Source organism: Theobroma cacao, chromosome 7 (assembly GCF_053813885.1).
Source record: "Theobroma cacao isolate CCN51 chromosome 7, ASM5381388v1, whole genome shotgun sequence".
Lineage (NCBI taxonomy): Eukaryota > Viridiplantae > Streptophyta > Magnoliopsida > Malvales > Malvaceae > Theobroma > Theobroma cacao.
In genome coordinates, this window is record NC_142645.1 from 15,842,230 (window position 1) to 15,855,724 (window position 13,495).

The window sequence follows — 13,495 nt, forward strand, 5'->3', positions numbered from 1 at the left end:
GGAGTGAAATTTTTGACCAAGATTAACTATTTGGAGTATAATTTAATGATAGGAAGTGAAAAAGTTTAATTCTGGTATTTTTGGAGTGTAGGGGCAAAATCGTAATTTTGCCACCCATGGATAAAATTTGAGATTTTGAGAGAATTTTGATCAAATTTGACAAATTGGAGAATGGTATGAGTATAAGGGATGAAAAATATGTCTATGGGCAATTTTTCAATTTTTGGGGCAAAAATGTAATTTTTGACTTTTACGGGGGCAAAAGTGTAAATTGCAAAAATTACTCCACCGAGACTTTGGATGAGTCTGAGAATTTTATCTAAGCTATGAATATATGAGACAAGTGTATGGTGAAAATTTGGAAACAAATGGATGAAATTTTAAAAATGGGCCAATGGAAAAGTGACACATGGCATTTTTTAATGAAATAATATTATTTTAATGAAAAGTCAGCCATTTAAACCCAAATTTTGAGTGCTGGCCGGCCATAAGGAAGAAAAACAGAGGAAATAGAGAGGAAAGGAAGAAGAAAAGAAAAACCAAAGAGAAACAAGAAAATTCAAAGAGAAATTCGCGGTTTTCGACCGTTTACGCGTCTAACGGTAAGATTTTTCGATTTTAGCTTGATTTCTACCTTTCCTATGCCTTTATTTCCATTTAGCATGCTTGAGGAGAGAGATCAAAAAGTGATATCAAGGGCTGGACGAAATTCTAGGAGAGAGAAATTGAAATTTTTAGGTTTTGATTTTTAGTTAAATTGATAGTTTTAGTTAGTTAAATGTGTTTAGAAATTAAATTGGGCAAGAAATCAGTAAATTTTCACAATACCCACTCTTGGCTGGATGCTCAATGCTGTACAATGATGATGAATTGATTTTATTCTAAGGAAAATGAAGAGAAATGATGAAAAACGATTAAACGTGATAGAAAAACAAAGTAGAAAATTTACCGAGTTAATGTCCCATTTTTGGCCGAATTTTCCAAGGAAGGGAGTGAGCTGATTTTGTTGTTTTTAGAAGGTTATTGGCTGATATTTAATGGTTAGAAATGTTGGAGAGAGAATGGGATGATTTAGAGCTAAAATGGAGCGCGTTAGCAATTTATCGGGCAAAGTGCCAAAAATAGGTTAATACCGCATTTAAGTCGTTTTAGGCTATTGCATTTCATACCATGCATTAGTATAGGATTTAAGTTAATTATATAGTGATTTAGCATCAATGTGATGAATTGTGTAAATTTTTGTAATGTGTCTAGGAGGAGAGCCTTCCGGAAAAGGCAAAGAAGTCGTACCCGACGAGTAGTGATCGGGGCACTTAGAAAGCTTTTATTTTGTACAAACGGTGAGTAAACTTATTATTATTGTAAATTATCTAGAGTTTATTTTAAATGCCCTTTATGTATTTTATGAAATGAGAACGAGATTAAAACGGGATTTTTGATGTTTTAGGAATAAATGTGACAAATAAAAATATATTGTATTGATTATGAAATTGAGTAATTGGAGGCTACAAATTGACTTGAAAAATATATATTTTCCTAGGAATGGCTTATGAGAAATGAGTATATGTGGCTATATTTTGTGAATGCATTGGGAAATTTATGTAAGTTGTTTTACTATGCAGGCTGGATAAATAAATAAAAGCCACGTTATACTGTCGAAATTTTATTAAAATTGGTGGGTTAGTCACTGCAGTGACGGGTTTCCGTGGACTGCCTATTAGAGGGGCACGGTAAACCCAGTTATATAGTTACTCCGGTTGTAGAGGCGAGGAGGGTAACTCCTGGGGTAGTATTAGAGTTCACTTCACGTCGAACCCCCACGTGAATGTGTAACTCGGCCAACGCCAAGGAACGGCTGGTTTTAAAAATAAAAATGTGTTTCACGTGTGAATATTTTAACACCCTTGGCGGACTCGGTTAGATACCTCGGCCAAGGTATCCCCGAGGATTAGTTTTGGCTTGAGCCTTGTTTTAATAAAAGACATAAGCCTTAACAATTGTTTTGGTAAATTACAAATATTTTGTGGTTTAAGAAATAAATTGAAAACATTATGAAATGGGTTGAAATTTATTGTTTAAACTTGCCTCCATTTTACTCGCCTTTAGATATTTATGATAATGTCTGTTTACTCATTGGGATTGCAAAATCTCACCCAACTCCTTTCCACCCATTTCAGGTTCAGTATAGACTGTAGATAGCTGGTCTCATCGAGGACTACTATTGGATCTGCATTTTCCAAACCGTAGGTTCACAGTCCTCTTTACTTTTGTTTATTCGGGGGCCCTCTTGTTATTGTAAATTAAATTAAATATTTTGGCTTACTGTATTTCAGTATGTATAAATTTATTTAGCTTTTACGCTATAAAAATTATTCACGTATAACTTTATAAATATTGTTTTATAAGAAAATAGAATATTTCCCTTAATATTTCTTTTATTTTCTTATTTTATTCAAATAACCGTAATTTCGTTTTAAATGAAGATTTTAGACTTTTAAACTCATTTTGAATATGAATTATGTATTTTGTACTTGTATATTACGTTTTAGCCAGTTTTGAAATTTTTGAGAAAAAAATGACCAAAATACCCCTGTGTGACGAAAATTTTATTTTGATTGTTTTTTATCTAAAATAGTAAATATTCTCTAAAAACTCGATATTTAACAATGATTGCTCACAGGAAAGGAAAGAAACTGATATGTAAGCCTTGCGGGGTTCCGGTTGGCATTCCGGATAATGAGTGTCAATCGGGACGTCGCGGCGATTGTCATGGGCCTGAGGGAGGTTCCGGGTCGTGACACAATTCAACATAAACATGGACACTTCCATAAAAATCAAACAGTATCAAAGCTTTTACACAAGCTCATAAGTCAATTTCGTAAATCGCCTCATACGTGAGGAGTTAAATCCAACATCTTAGTATAAAAAGGGAAGATGTGGAAAATCTTATAGTTTTCACCATGTGGAAAATCTTGAGTAGGAAAGCGTAATATCAACATGTGGACCCACTTCCAAGTATTAACAATCCAGGAGCATCACTTCCACTGAATTTCTACATGCCATGGCAATCTCAGCGATGTTGGCCTACATCAGAGAAATCAAGTGATCACAACCACGAATATCACTTGTGGCCTAGCCAAATATAAAAACCCTGGCCGTGCCACGTATATCACAGACCATGGCCCCAGCCATGTTTAACAGCCTATCGAGGACCCAAAGGTTCTTTAGCTAGAGTACACTTGTGCACAAGGGTCACGCTTAACCGAAGTGACATCCAGCCTACTCTCGAATCTCCAAGTTTAGTAAAACCACTTAAAAGCCAAATCAGGTTTTCAAAGGATCATTCTAAATCATTATCAAATACTGATCACGGTAGCGTACTAAAACCCCTTTTTGTAAAACTTTACAACGTAAAACCTTTTGCATGAGTTTTGGGTCACAAATCAGCATGGTGAATACGAAATTCATTCATGAATGCACACCACACAAACTATAAAGCACATTTGGATAGGAAACGTATTAAAACGCTTATTTCTCGATTTAAAAATCCTTTACGTATATAGCTTATATATATATAATCAAAATAGTTTCAAACATTTAAGCATCCGCAAAATACCTAGGATTTCTAACAAGTCATGCTTTCCACAAATTTGCATTTAAAATAAATCATCACGCATATATATATATATATATAATTATAAGAATTTTAAAATGGACATCCCCTACTCACCTCACAATAATGAAATGTTACGTCGCTATGTGCGTATATAACTAATTTTACTTGCCGGTTACTCCTCACCTCATCTTACATGCCACCATAGCACATTTCCTCTATTTACACGCTTTCTAGCAACCATTCAAACCCAATTCACTTATGTACTCATGCATGGTAGCAAATCAACTAATAAATTCTTAACTAGGTTTCCATAGTTAATTCATGCTTACATAATCATACTTGGCAGCAATTATAAATCTACTTTCATTAAGCATTTTTCTAAGTTTACATGCACCACAATTTACATTCATATGCTACCAACAATTGCACAATTATTCTTCACAATATTAAACTAACTGTAGGCCTCAAAATGTAGTAACAAACTTACCATTGTTTTGTCACCTTAAGTCCACTAAACACCCACAGGTTTGATGACCTGCATGTCACCAAATTTACTCCAAATCTAGCCAATCTTTGCTGCCACAAGACACTTCTCTTAGTCATCAACCCATTTTCAAAGATTACTCAAGTTAAAAACCAAATCCTTACCTTTCCTTGATTGAATCACAAAATCGAGCTTAATACCTCCATTGACACTGCATGAGTTCCCTCTCTTGAATTTGAAAACTCTTTGATTGATGAAACAACACAAATTTATAAGGTGAGGGAGGAAACCTCACAGTTTCTATTATTTTTGTGCAAACCGTGCCTTGCCTTCCTTTCTCTCTTTTTCTTCCTTTCTTTCTTTCCTTTCCTTTCTCTTTTCTTCTTGGTTATGGGCAGACTCCTCAAGGCCAACCCTTGAAAATGGTTTCCATTTTGTTTTTTTTTTGCCCACACATGGGTAGATTCCCCAAAGCCACCCTTTTCCATCATTTTTCTTTTCTTTTCTCTTTATTCTCCTTGCATGGTGGATTGCCCAAGGTATAATGACTTTTTGGCATCTTTTCCTCTTATTTTATGTGATAAAATCACATGGCAAAAGGCTTGCAACCTTTCCACCCGACATTTGCATTTTCATTCTTTACTTTTCAACTTTTTTATTCCATGCACTACATTTACTTTATGTTTTATTTAATAACTAATCGTCCCATCCAAATCACATGCAACCCACTTTCTTCTTTCTTCATTTGACCACTATTGCACCAATCATATTTCATGCAAACAAATTTTAATCTTATTCTTTCTTTTACTTCATATGGTGGAGGTCCCACATGTCCCCCACTAACTTTTCCTTTTTACACCATAGTTTGCGTGCAATAGTAATTTCCGCATGTACATCTCATATTCCTTATAATCTAGCATTCCTTGGTTAGAAAATTCCCCTATTTAACTTCAAACATTAAAATTACAAATGAGTCCTCAAACTTTTTCTTACTTACCATTACGACCCCTCCAACTCTCATCCTTTACAATTGGGTCCTTTCAATAATTCTTAACTCCAATTTCCTTCTATTTTTCATCCTTTACATGTGTACAAACAAAATATAAAATCCACACTTTCCACGGTATCACCATAATGTTTAAATATATACTTACCCACACTAACTTTATTTGATAAAGACACGTGGGTCCCACTAATATTGTTTTTACTTTAAAACCCTTTCCTTCTTCTTCTTGCCTACTTTGATTAGTCATATAATCCTCCTTCATGACTAATTTCAACAATAGATAAAATAATAATATTTTAATATTATTTTATTTTAAAATATTATTTTCACCCGTTACCGCTCTTTGGCAATTAAATTTATGTTAATTGACCCTTTGTCTCATCGATAAGGTCTTATTGACTTTTATACAAAGGTACAGGGTGTTACAAATTATATCATAGTGATTTCTTAAGTTTGCTGTTAGATCTCTATATTGTGAACTTGAGTTGATATTTATTGCTTGAGGTCTGACAATACTGGCAAGATGATGCTAAATCTTTTTGCAAAACTTTTTCACTATAATTAAGTCATGTAAACTATATATATATGTATCTTTTTGCTAAATCTTTAGGATATGCCATTACAAATCAATCAAAGTTTTCATTTGGGGAAAAAGAATTAGCCGTCTTCCTCCTCAATTGTCTTTCAAAGTGAACTATGAGTATTTTTATATTCGCTTGACTCTAATGTTATGTATAGGTTTGACTCCAATGAGATTTACATGTGAGGGTAAATTCCACAACACTAAAAAGTAAGATTTAAATATTGGTACACACATAAAAGATCCAATAGTCCATTAACTTAGTTTTTGTATTAAAATGGTGTCTAACATGTATGTGCGAGCCCCTTTGGTGTGCTCCCATGAGTTCAAGGTTTTGGCTTCTCTCCCTTGCAAGTTGTAAAAGTTAGGGGGACCATTGGAAAAATGATTTTCATTTCAAAAAAGTTGACATTATTCTAACATACTAGCAAAATAAAACAAATATTAATATTCAACATTTCCAATGATCTAAATTAAGTCACGTCATGATGATTTCGAAAAAATCTTCCAAAACTCATAACACCAAGTAGCTTCCAACATGACCAAAACTCAACTCTAATCAAACCTCTTTAGTCTTGACTGAAATCAAACCAAAAACTACCACATATTAGTTAGCATTTTTCATCCACATGACATATGAAGTGACTTGCATGTTCTAACCATATAATCATTGACGTGGCTAAACCTAGAATCCAAAATGCAAAATCCAATGAACCATAACTAATGCATTGTCTGTCACGACCCGGTACTCCTCTCGAGCCCGTGACAACTGTCGCGGTGTCCCGGTAGACACTTATTACCCAGAATGTCAACCCAAAACCCCGCAAGGCTTTACTATTAGTTTCTCTGTTCCCTTGTGAGCAACCATTGTCAAATATCGTGTTTTAAAAGATTTTAAGCTGTTTCCAACTTTAAACAAAACAAATATTAATTTTTCGTCTCACAGGGGTATTTTGGTCATTTTTCTCAAAAATTTTGAAACTGGCTAAAACGTAATATACAAGTACAAAACACATAATTCATATTCAAAATGAGTTTAAAAGTCTAAAATCTTCATTTAAAACGAAATTATGGTTATTTGAATATAATAAGAAAATAAAAGAAATATTAAGTAAAATATTCTATTTTCTTATAAAACAATATTTATAGAGTTATACGTGAATAATTTTTATAGCGTAAAAGCTAAATAAATTTATACATACTTAAATACAGTAAGCCAAAATATTTAATTTAATTTACAATAACAAGAGTGCCCCCGAATAAACAAAAGTAAAGAGGACGTGAACCTACGGTTTGGAAAATGCAGATCCCACTGTAGTCCTCGATGAAATCAGCTATCTACAGTCTATACTAAACCTGAAATGGGTGGAAAGAAGGGTGGTGAGATTATAAAATCCCAATGAGTAAACAAACATCATCATAAACATCTAGAGTTGAGTACATGGAGACAATAAAGTAAATCATCATAAACTGGGTTATACAATTAGAACACATCTCGTTCAAAATACGTAAAAAGGCTTATGAATCTCATAAAAATCTGGGCTTGTGCCATAAATCTATTCTCGGGGACACCTTGGCCAAGGCATCCTATCGAGACCGCCAAGGCTATTAAAATTCACATTTCACATAAATCATCTTTTTATTTTGAAAACATAGCCGTTCCTTGGCGTTGGCTGAGTTCCCCCTCACGTGGTTGTTTAGCGTGAAGGGAACCCTAAACTTTACCCCAGGAGATACCCTACGTGCCTCTCCGTTCGAGGTAAGAATATAATGGGGTTTACCGTGCCCCTCTAAAAGGCTGGTCCACAGAAACCCCCTACTGTAGTGATTAATTAATACATAATCCACCATATAATAAAACTCAATAACATGATATGAAAATTTTGTAATTCGCAGTTTTTCAAGGTAACCAAACAATTCGCATTTCAATACAATTGCCAACTAGCCAATCATGCTCGATTTATCATAAGCCAGTTAATTTAAACAATCAAATTGCCACTATTAACAGTCTCCGTGTACTCTATTTTTCAAAATCACTATTAATTTCAAAACAATTTATAATTTAATTTCATTGAAACACATTTATTCATAAAACATGAAAATTTACCTTTTTAAATTTCTTTTTTCATAGAATTCATGAAATCATCTAAAAACCACCCTAGATAATTAAAATGACAGTAAGTTTACTCACAATGTCCAGAATGCAGACTTTCGAAGCACTCTATCTACTGGTCCTCGGATGCAATTTCCTTGCCTTTATCGGAGGACTCACCACCTTGACACAGTACAAAATCGACAATTTCACCAAGTTGGTACTAAATCAAAATTAAACTAATTTTGACTACCAATGCATGATATGGAATGCAAAAATGCACTGGTAACTATCTAAACTCAGTATTAGCCTAATTCGTCTTATCACCCGATTAAATTCCTAACGCGTCTGTTTAAACTCCAATTTAATTCTTTTCAGTTTCTATACCTCAATTGCACCCAAATTAACTTAATGTCCCTCAGTGTGGTGCAAATTATCAGTCCCAACAGCAAATTACGAAAATACCCCTAGTGGGTAAAAATTCGTATTTTTGCTCCAAAAATTCCTATTATTTTTCTAGGCTCATAATTCATTATTCCTTAACCAATTCTCCTAGAATAAAATCAAACTCATCCTCACTCACTACATGGTAAATTCAGCCATTAATGGTTGGGGGAGAAAATAAATTCTTTTCTTGTTGTTTTGTTTCTAAATATGCTAAACTAACTAAAAACACTAACATAAATAAAAATCAAATAAATCCAATAACTTTCTCTCTCCTAACCCATTTTTTCAGAATTGAATTCATCATGAAAACATGTAATTTAATCATGGAAAATAAAGAGAAATGCTTGGGAATAAGAAAACTCAAGCTTAATAGAAAAAATCTCACCTTTTTCACTTAATTTCCTTGAAAATTCACACTTTTTCTTTGATTTTCTCTCTCTAGGGTTTTGTTTTTCTTTTCTCTCTCTTCTTGCTGGTTTGGCCGGCCATGGGGTGGAAGAAGAGCTGATTTTTGTGCCTTTTAAAAAGGAAAATAATAAATTAATAAAGGCATGACACGTGGCATCATGTCATTGGTCCGTTTTTAAAATTTTAAAAATTTAAACATTTTATCTCCACCACATGATTAGTCAAAGGTCAAAAATCAGAATAAAGGAAGACCATGTGCTGGAAAAAATATCCTGATGGTGGAAAATTACAAATTTACCCCTGGGTGGCAAAATTACCATTTTACCCTTTTACTCCAAATTATACCGAAATTAAAATTTTTCACTTCTAAACCTCAAATCATACTCCAATAAGTCAAATTATACTCCAATAGGTCAAATGGGGCTAAAAACATCTTTTCTAAAATTCCCATTTTATCCCCAAGTGGCAAATGACCATTTTGCCCCTGGTTAGTGAAAATTTCGATTTGACTCCAAATTGATCCTCAAACTCCAAATTACCATTTTAAGTCATCCATGAACTGTGAAACTCTAAATCTCACCTTAAAATTCCTATTTGATCTAGTTCGAGGATTAAATAAACTTTGTTGTACCTCTAGGTACAATACCGACTTTTGTAAATTTTTTCGGGACTCTCCTAGCATGCAATCATGCTATCATCACATGTATGTCATGAATAGTATTTTATAACGTCGGGCTTTACAGCACTACCCCCCTTAAAATAAAATTTTGACCTCAAAATTTCACTTACCTGATTCGAAGAAAAGATGTGGATATTGGTTTCTCATCTGGCTCTCGACTTCCCACATCATCTCCTCCATTCGAGCATTCTTCCACAATACTTTCACCATTAGAATGGTCTTGTTCCTTAGCACTCGATCCTTTTGATCTAGAATACGTACACGCTGCACCTCGAACTTCAAATCCTCATGCAACTCAATGGGAGGTGTCTCTAATATGTGAGAGGGATCGGGAACATACTTTTTCAACATCGAGACGTGGAAGACATTATGAATCCGATCTAACTCTGGGGGTAATTCAAGTCTGTAAGCCACTGGCCCAATCCTTTCAATGATACGAAAGGGTCCAATGTATCTTGGATTGAGCTTTACCCTCTTCGGGAATCGAATCACACCTTTCATCATCCAATAAATACCACAAATTATCACAATAGTATAATCAAATAAGATTTAATACTTGGAAATTTCAAATTATTACCTTTCCAAGGAGAAACCTTAAGAAAAACTTTATCGTCGACTTCAAACTCCAAATCTTTCCTTCGTTTATCTGAATAATTCTTCTGCTTATCTTGAGCTGTCTTTAATCGCTCTCGGATAACTTTGACCTTATCGTTTGTCAAATCAATCAATTCCACATTCACCAATTTCCTCTCACCTACTTCATCCCAACAGAGCGAAGTTCGGCATTTCCTTCCATACAAAGCCTCATATGGTGCCATCCCAATACTAGACTGAAAACTGTTATTATAAGCAAACTCCACCAATGGCAAGTGTCTGTCCCAACTCCCTATAAAGTCAATGACACAAGCCCGTAACATATCCTCCAAGGTCTGAATAGTTCTCTCAGATTGACCATCTGTCTGTGGATGAAAGGCAGTACTAAATCTTAATTTAGTTCCAAGAGCTTCCTGAAATTGCAGCCAAAATCGAGAAGTAAATCGAGGGTCTCGATCTGACACAATAGAAACTAAGACTCCATATAATCTCATAATCTCATCTATATAAAGTCTTGCCAGCCTTTCAATAGAATACGTGCTATGGATAGCCAAGAAATAGGCGAACTTAGTCAATCTATCCACAATCACCCAAATAGCATCCTTCCCACTTTGTGTCCGTGGCAAACCAAATACAAAGTCCATAGTCACATGTTCCCACTTCCATTCAGGAATCGGTAAAGGCTGAAGAGTACCTGACGGTTTTTTATGTTCCGCCTTGATCTGTTGGTATGTGAGACATTTCGCTACAAACTCTGCTATGTCTCATTTCATACCCGGCCACCAATAACTTTCTTTAATAGTCCGATACATCTTGGTGCTTCCGGGATGTAAAGCGTAGGCAAAAGAATGAGCTTCCTCCAAATTAGCTCGTCTCAATTGATCATCTTTAGGGACACAAATTCGGTCTCTAAGCATCAAAGTACCATCATCGCTGAGTCTAAACTCACTAGCTTCTCCATCTTGCAGCTTTTGAACTTCCTGCTTCAACCATTCATCAGATTTATGCAATTCTCTGATCTGATTCAACAATGAATGTCTCACGACGACACTAACAAGTAGGGTTCCATCCTCACCATTATTCAACTGGATCCCTAGAGATTTCATCTCAAGTAACATCGAAAAATAAGAACTCTAAAGTGTTGCTAACGACGATGAGGATTTACGACTTAAGGCATCCGCTACAACATTTGCTTTTCCCGGATGATAATCAATCACTAAGTCATAATCCTTAATCAACTCTAACCATCGTCTCTGTCTCAAGTTAAGCTCATTCTGGGTGAGCAAATACTTCAAACTCTTATGATCAGTAAAAATTCGGCAATGCTCACCATATAAATAATGTCTCCAAATCTTTAATGCAAAGAGTACTGCTGCTAACTCCAAGTTGTGAGTAGGGTAATTCGTCTCGTGCTTCTTCAACTGTCGGGAAGCATAAGCTATTACCTTCTCGTCCTGCATCAACACACACCCTAATCCAAACTTAGATGCATTGCTATATACCACAAATTCTTTTCCACTAACAGGAAGTGTTAAAACGGGAGCGGAGGTTAATCGGTTCTTTAGCTCCTGAAATCGATTCTCACAAACATCATCCCACTCAAACTTAACTCCTTTACAAGTCAAACGAGTCAAAGGAGCTGCTATCAAAGAAAATCCCTGAACAAATCTTTGATAATAACCAGCTAAGCCAAGGAAAGTACGAATCTCTATAACCGTTCTTGGTTGCTCTTATTGTAAGATTGCCTCTATCTTCTTAGCATCGACATAAATTCCAGCTCCGGACACCACATGTCCCAAGAAAACCACTTCCTTCAACCAGAATTCACATTTAGAGAATTTGGCATAGAGTTGTCTCTCCGCAAAGTTTGCAACACAATGCACAAATGGGCAGCATGTTCATCATCATTCTTCGAATAAACCAGGATGTCATCGATGAATACTATCACAAACTTATCCATGTATGGATGGAACACCGTGTTCATAAGATCCATAAAAACTGCCGGGGCATTAGTCAAACCAAACGGCATCACCAAAAACTCATAATGCCCATAACGCGTCCTAAAGGCAATCTTGGGTACATCCTGCACCTTAATCCTCAACTGATAATACCCAGATCTCAAATCAATCTTAGAGAATACCATAGCACCTTGTAATTGATCAAAAAGATCATCTATCCGGGGTAAAAGGTATTTATTCTTGATGGTCACTCGGTTCAACTGATGGTAATCGATACACAATCGAAGAGTGCCATCCTTCTTCTTTATAAATAGGACTGGTGCTCCCCAAGGAGAAATGCTAGGGCGAATGAAACCTTTATCCACCAAATCTTGCAACTGGACTTTCAGTTCCTTCAACTCTGTTGGAGCCATTCTATATGGAGGAATAGAAATAGGTGCGGTACCCGGAAGTAAATCAATAGGGAACTCAAGCTCTTGATCATGAGGTAGTCCCGGTAAATCATCAGGAAATACATTAGGAAACTCACATACTATTGGGACATCCTCTAACTTAGGTTCCCCCTTTGAAGTATCGATCACGTATGCCAAATAAGTCGGATACCCTTTTAGCACTAATTTCGAAGCTTTGATGGCCAAGATTACACAAGATGGTAATACTCGACGTTCCCCTACAAACACAATCTCTGCTCCCTCCGAATTTCGAAGAACAACTTCTTTTCCAAAATAATCCACATACGCCCGATGTGCAGTTAACCAGTCCATACTCAATATTAAATCAAAATCCAAGATCTCTAGAGGAATTAAGTCACCCATAAATTCTTCCTCACCTACCCTTACCCCACAATCTCTATAACAAGTATTTCTAATCAACTGTTCTCCTAGAGGGGTATGCACTATAATTTCTCCCTCTAATGGTGACAGGTTTCTATCAGTAATTGATGCAAATGTCGTACTCACATAAGATCTATCTGAGCCAGAATCTATCAAAACATAAGCATCTTTATCAAATAAAGACATAGTACTTGTCACTACTCCAAGTCGGACCCGTGCTTCATCTTCTGTCACAGTAAAAACTCTTGTTGCGGTACGAGTCTGTGGTCTCGAAGGTGGATGTGTCGGGGTATTACTCTCCACACCGGACAGTATGGCTACTCCCTGTCTTGGTGGTAACCCAGAAGAATCTTTCCTCTGTATATCAGTGCGAGCTGGTGGAGATGATGCAGCTACAGTGGCTCGTCCTAACCGTGGGCAATTACTCCTAATATGACCCGTCTGTCCACATTGGAAACATCTTGTTGGCCCTTTACATAGCCCACTATGATAATTCTCACAATTTTTGCATCTGTCAGAACCTCCGAAATGCTTCCCAAAACTAGTCATAGCATATCTGCTAAACCTCGAAGGTCTTTGCTGTGATGGTGGAAATGGAGGTGAAAGAGATGTCACGGAAACAGAAGTAGTGCTCCCTGAAGTCGCTGAGTCCTTGCCTCTTTTTATTGGCTGACTAGAAGACATATTAGGGTTCCTCCTTTTTGCAAACTCAATCCGAATCTTTCTATTCTCAGTCGCGAGCTTCTCAGCCCGTAAAGCCATCTGTACCACCTCCTTATGTGGCTCCCTACCAGTCAC

General features: G+C 35.9%; 1 long non-coding RNA gene across 1 annotated transcript; it reads left to right on the forward strand.

Annotated features, from left to right (window-relative positions):
• Nucleotides 1–495: 495 nt before the first annotated feature.
• LOC148761746 (uncharacterized) lies at nt 496–2,328 on the forward strand. Its single transcript, XR_016027348.1, has 3 exons — nt 496–602; nt 1,255–1,340; nt 2,178–2,328. It is a non-coding gene; the product is annotated as an uncharacterized LOC148761746 (long non-coding RNA).
• The last annotated feature ends 11,167 nt before the right edge of the window (nt 2,329–13,495 follow it).